General features: G+C 42.1%; 1 pseudogene; it reads right to left on the reverse strand.

Moving 5' to 3' along the window:
* Positions 1-357: 357 nt before the first annotated feature.
* LOC140579243 (general transcription factor II-I repeat domain-containing protein 2A-like) lies at positions 358-5,737 on the reverse strand (annotated as a pseudogene).
* Positions 5,738-6,506: the final 769 nt, after the last annotated feature.

The raw sequence follows: 6,506 nt of genomic DNA on the forward strand, positions 1-6,506 counted from the left end.
TGTTAAACTTCATCACTGAGAATATTTGTTCACAGATGTAGGTAGATCCAAAGAGAACCAACATCCCCTGAGCATGCCTCCTCAAGTGTGGGAAGATTTCCTCTTTGAGAGAGGAATAAAACTCTACCAGTGATACTGACTTAAAATGCTCTGCCAGTAGATTATCAGACTGCAGATCAGGGGTGCCCAAAGTGGGGCCCGCGGGCCAAGGTTGGCCCGCCGTACTATTTAGATTGGCCCGCCAATGAATATCTAAAATTTTAAATTATACTGTACTAAAATTTGTTTCAAAAATTCTTAAAGCAAGAATCCCAATGTAGCTATCAGTGCGTTTACTTTTTAGTGTACGTTGGCCTAACTAATATACAGTCGAACCCAGTTATATCGCCGGACTAGGGGGTTGCCAAAAAGCGTCGAGATAACCGATGATCGAGATAACCGAAAACCAATATGGCGGCAATATACTGTATTAAGATATGCTTGAAATGTATTTATGTGCGTTAATAAATTAGAATGTACATGCACGGGTTTTTGGCGTTGCCGTGATTTGTTTGATGACGCGATCGGCATGCTATAAAAATGCACACACATGTCGGCTAACAACAAAAGGCATATGTGCACCAACTAAAAGCGGAGATTTACCAGTATACAATAAAAACCACAGTCGATTCTCGATACAAACTTTTAATTATATTATCCAACACTGCAAACACAAAGATCGCTCACAAAATCACAAAAAAACCTGCGGGGTGTAATTCGTTGTTACAAAAAGCAAATCTGCAGTGTCAAAATTACATTCACAAGTCATTTCGCTCTGACAGCTCTGAAATGTATCGTACACGCAGTTAATATGGTTTCTTTACAAAGTCTAAAATGCTTAGTTGCTTTTTGCCTTTAACAGTCTGCTTGAAAACAAATGCTTCGATATTATTTATGCTGTCTAAAACAGTCCATCCCCTACAAAAGAACCATACTGTCAAATTTTTTGTAGCATTTCTATCACCTCACCGGCAGAGGGAATTGGTTCCAAATCTTCGTCCGCATCTTCTTCATCTTCGTTGTCATTGTCGCATGCAGATATGCTTGGCTTTGATGGGGATTTACCTAGATCGCGTTTCACCTGCGTTGTTCAGCGAATTACCATGCGAATGCGATTTGAATACGCACTGTTTAGCACTTGTGATACATTTTAAAAAGCCGGCGATTAGTTACAGGGATCGAGATAACCGATGTTAAGTGGCGATTTTGGCCCTCTTTCGTGCTCGAGATATTAGGGTTCGGCGACATAAAAGAATCGACATAACCGATGAGAAATGCTATTGCAATAAGGGAATTTAGCGGTTCCACTTCAAAAACGTCGACTTAAGGTTGGCGAGTTAGCTGAGGTCGAGATAAGTGGGTTCGACTGTATATTATACAGTCCTCACTCATGGTGCTTTGATTACATTTGAAATATCTAAGACTAAAATTGAAATACAAGCAACTATAAGGGTAATGTAGAGTATATCTGTGCACATATGTACATTTCCACACTTCATAAATAGTCATATTTTAACAATTTACAAAAAGTCCCATGAGTCTTTGCTTATATTGTTGCTACTGTTGTTGTGTTGCTGTTGGACATGCACTCTTTGACATTTTGCACTACATGTGATTACAAAAGTTTAGACGTGCTCTAAATGCCTATATATGACTTATTTGTCATATTTTGTTTAATGTTATTTACACAGAAAGGAAGGTTAGATAACTGTTTGATAAATAAAAGTAGCCTACTTTACTTTACTATTAGTGTTTGTATTTTGTGTAAAATATTACATTTGGCCCGCGGTCCTCCGATAGATTTTCATTTTGGCCCACTAAGGGAAAATGTTTGGGCACCCCTGCTGCAGATCAATGAGTTCAAGCTGGACATCACTGGGTGCATTTTCCACACTATAAATAAAGGGAGAAGATATCATGTGCATTTCACTCTCAACTTTTTTGAAGTCTTCAAATCTTCTTACTCACCATGCAATGCCCCTAACATGGATGAATACTTGTGGAGGTGATCGACTTCTTTCAGTGTTGGCATGTGAGTGAGAATGTTGCCCTCTAATTGACTTGAAAGAAACTTCAACTTTCTCATGAAAGTTGTCATCAAGCTGTACATTTCGTGTGCAAAGAGGCCCTTGCCTTGCAGCTTGGTATTTAGTGCATTCATTAGTGCAGTCACATCAACAGCAAAGGCCAGATCTGCCATCCAGTGTGTATCTGAGAGCTCTGGAATGTACTTGTCTTTCTTTATACAAAACTCTTGAATCTCTGCTCTCAGGTCCCATACTCTTTTAAGCACCTTGCCAAGGCTGAGCCATCTCACAGCTGTCTGGTAGCCTATGTCACTATGTTCACTTTCATGCTCCTCTAACAGTGAAACAAAATGTCTGTCATTCAGTGCTCTTGCCCTGATGAAATTAACTATTTTAGTTACAACATCAACAACATGGCTAATTTTTAGCACTGAATTTCACAACATCTCATGATGAATGATACAATGTAAAAATATCAATTTCTGTTCTGTGTTAGTTTCAGTCACTTTATCTTGCATCCGCCTCAAAAGTCCAACATTTTTCCCCGTCAAATTTGGACAGCCATCGGTTGTAACACCTACTAGTTTGTCCCATTTTAGTCCCAGCATGTCCATGGCTGCATTTACCTCTGTGAACAAATCACTTCCCGTTGTAGTCCTTTTCATTAGCCGCATAGCCGCCAGTTCCTCCGTCAGCTCAAAGTCTTTCATTAATCCACGAACAAAGATAAGTAAATGGGCTGTATCATGGACGTCACAGCTCTCATCCAGAGCCAAGGAAAACATGACTAAATTGTCTGTTTTCTTTTGTAACCTGCCTCGTTACAGTGCGCCTCGAGAGAGACACATTTGCAAACACATCTTTTTTCTCAGGGCATATTAGCGCTGAAGACTCCACCAAACATCCAGCCATCCATCCATCCATCATCTTCCGCTTGTCCGGGGTTCGGGTCGCGGGGGTAGCAGCTTCAGAAGAGGTACCCAGACCTCCCTCTCTCCAGCCACCTCTACCAGCTCCTCGGGGAGGACACCGAGGCGTTCCCAGGCCAGCCGAGAGATATAATCCCTCCAGCGAGTCCTGGGTCTGCCCCGGGGCCTCCTCCCTGTAGGACATGCACGGAAAACCTCTGCAGGTAGTCGTCCAGGAGGCATCCGCACCAGATGTCCAAACCACCTCAACTGGCTCCTTTCGACATGGAGGAGCAGTGGTTCTACTCTGAGGCTCTCCCGGATATCCGAACTTCTCACCCTATCCCTAAGGGAGCTCCCAGACACCCTGCGGAGAAACCTCATTTCGGCCGCCTGTATTCGCGATCTCATTCTTTCGGTCATTACCCATAGCTCATGACCATAGGTGAGGGTAGGAACAAAGATGGACCAATAGATCGAGAGCTTTGTTTTTTGGCTCAGTTCTTTCTTAGCCACAACGAACCGGTTAAGCGCCTGCAAAACTGTAGACGCCGCTCCGATTCGTCTATCCAGCTCCCGATCTCGCCTACCCTCTGTAGGATTACAAATTTATAAATTGTTCAATCTAGCTTCCAACATAACAGTATATGAAATGAAAGAGATAGGCACATTGGATTTGCAGTTGGAGGTAAAGATGGTGACATTCTAATAAGATCAAGTCTGGGGGCCCAGGTGTCTGAGACATTAACATTTCATCTTTATGAACTTCCTGATCACTGGGTAGGGGCCCAAAGTAAAGGTGAATGCTAATCTCAAGGCCAGGCTGTGCCTTTATCGCTATGATAATGTTAAGGTCTGGGTGATGCTATCAGGCTAATTAGATTAGCACCTGGAGAGGCATTTGAAAGGCACTGTTATGCTGATGAAATCAGGGCTGGGGAACTTCCAGGCTGATTCCTGGAAGATACTATGCTTTGTTTAGTTGGTCTCCACCTCTGTGTATCCCTCCCCCCTTGAAACGTATAAACTCTGCCGAGCTGAGTTTTAGTCAGACTTGGATGACTACAGCGACGCATGGCGAGTTCTCAATAAAGAGGAACTTCGGCCGGAAAGATATCCCAACGTCTCCTGGTCTCTGCTTCGACAAAGGAAAAAGTTTCCAACACCTCACTCATGAACAAGACCCCGAGATACTTAAACTCCTCCACTTGAGGCAGTACATCTTCCCTGACCTGAAGAGGGCAATCCACCCGTTTCCTGCTGAGAACCATGGTCTCGGACTTGGAGGTGCTAATCCTCATCCCCGCCGCTTCGCACTCGGCTGCGAACTGCCCCAGAGCACGTTGGAGTAGGCCTGGACGATATGGCAAAAATTTATATCACGATATATTTCCTAATTTTGGTCGATACGATATAATTCCGATATCGATATGGACAATATTAAAAAGCCTCAGGAAAAAACTGCCGAGGACACGCACAATGGTTGTCTGCAAACTGAATTTGCAAAGTCTATAATACCTCCAGGCTCCTCCTATTAAAATTATATAATTTTTTTTTTAAATAAAAACAGTACAAAAAAAAAAAAGGTTCACTTTTTATTTGTATTTAGCCTTTACAAACAAGAAATGTGAAATAAACTATCAAATAAATAAAACTCTCAGACTCAGCTTATTAACAATAATATATTTCCATTTAAACTAGAACAGGCTGATTATTCATATACAGTCGAACCGGTTATGTCGCCGGCCTAGGGGGTTGCCAAAAAGCGTCGAGATAACCGATGATCGAGATAACCGAAAACCAATATGGCAGCAATATATTAGCATGTGCTTGAAATGTATTTATGTGCGTTAATAACTGAGAATGTACATGCACGGGTTTTTGGCATTGCCGCGATTTGTTTGACGCGATCGGCATGCTATAAATATGTACATACATCGGGGCCGGTTCTAGACATGCATATATGAGGGGGCAGACAGAAATGTGAAGGGGGCATATGGTGGCGACAAAGGCGGGAAAGGGGTGGGGTGGTGCTCTGGATAACTGTTTTTGTCATGTAATTGGATTGCACTTTGTCAGGCCTCTGCCCTAAGACCTGTCCAACTTGGGTGTCCCACCTGAAGGCTAAGCTTCTGCTGGTGTAGCTCTTAGGGTCACTGAGGCACACAAAGCCCCTGACCACAGTAAGGTGGCAATCCCTCAGGGGGAAAACTGAAAAGTAAAACAAAAAATAAAATAAAATATTCCTCATCAGATTAAAAACAAGACATTTACCTTAATTGGATGGCCTATATCAAACATATTTGAACCCAACAAAACACTTTTCACTATTGCCAATATTACCAAAACTAAAAAGGGTAGGCTAAGTTATGAAAAAGAAAAAATCAATTCACCGAGTCTTGAAATATAAAACTGAAAAATAGGATCGGTCAGGGTTCATTTCACTACATGTTGTACTTGTTATAACTATGTATGTGACGAATAAAGAATCTTGAAATCACAACGAACAAGTCGCTCAATGAGAATGAATGACGTAACCGACTGGCTAAGCTGCTTCTAGCGCCAAGGTGGTTCAAATGGTACGATCCACACTAGGGGTGTCTAAAATCGTTTTACATAAAATTTTCCTACAAGGTGAGGTTCTTTCTTAAAAAAAAAAAAAACAACAAGAAAAATGTTAATACCCCCCCCCCCAAACTGCTATTTTTGTCTATTTGGGGGGGGTCTTGATCGGGGGGTACTGGGGGGTACAGTACCCCCCGATCAAGACCCCCCCAAATAGACAAAAATAATTCGAACCATGATCTCACTAGTCACTATGATTTTGACGAGAGAGATTGCTGTTTCCTCCAAACCTTCCGCAATCACGCAGCTCATTTCGCTTTGCCCTGCCTACTGAGAAACTGGCTAATTTGCATACTAACAGTGATTGGATGTTTAGCTGGGGGGAGGGTGAGTAGGGGATCTGCCGAGTGCTGCGTGAGCCCGCGCACAAACAGAAGGCGGAGGGAAAGAGCGAACAAGAAGTGAAACTTATCATCTCGTTTGTGCCTTTTTCAGTGGATTTTTCAGCTACTGTAGTAAATCTTGTCCATATTCAGTTTGTGGGTAATTATTATTTTCTTCCTCAACTTCTAAAAGTTTGATTTAAGGGGGCAGGACGTTTGCTTAAGTGGGCGTTGCCCCAGCGTAGAGCCGGCCCCGACATACATGTTGGCTAACAAAAGGCATACCACCAACTAACAGCAGAGATTTACCAGTATACAATAAAAACCACCGTCGTTTCTTGATACAAACCTTTAATTATATTCTCCAACATTGAAAACTCACAAAATCACAAAAAACCTGCGGGGTGTACTGTAGTTCGTTTTCACAAAAAGCTAACCAGTGTCAAAATTAAATTCACGAGTCATTTCCCTCTGACGCAGCTCTGAAAAGTATCATACACGTGGTTACTATGGTTTCTTTACAAAGTCTAAAATGCTTTGTTGCTTTTGCTTTTAACAGTCTGCTTGAAAACAAATGCTTCAAT

The sequence above is a fragment of the Paramormyrops kingsleyae genome, chromosome 17, assembly GCF_048594095.1.
Source record: "Paramormyrops kingsleyae isolate MSU_618 chromosome 17, PKINGS_0.4, whole genome shotgun sequence".
Classification (NCBI taxonomy): Eukaryota; Metazoa; Chordata; class Actinopteri; order Osteoglossiformes; family Mormyridae; genus Paramormyrops; species Paramormyrops kingsleyae.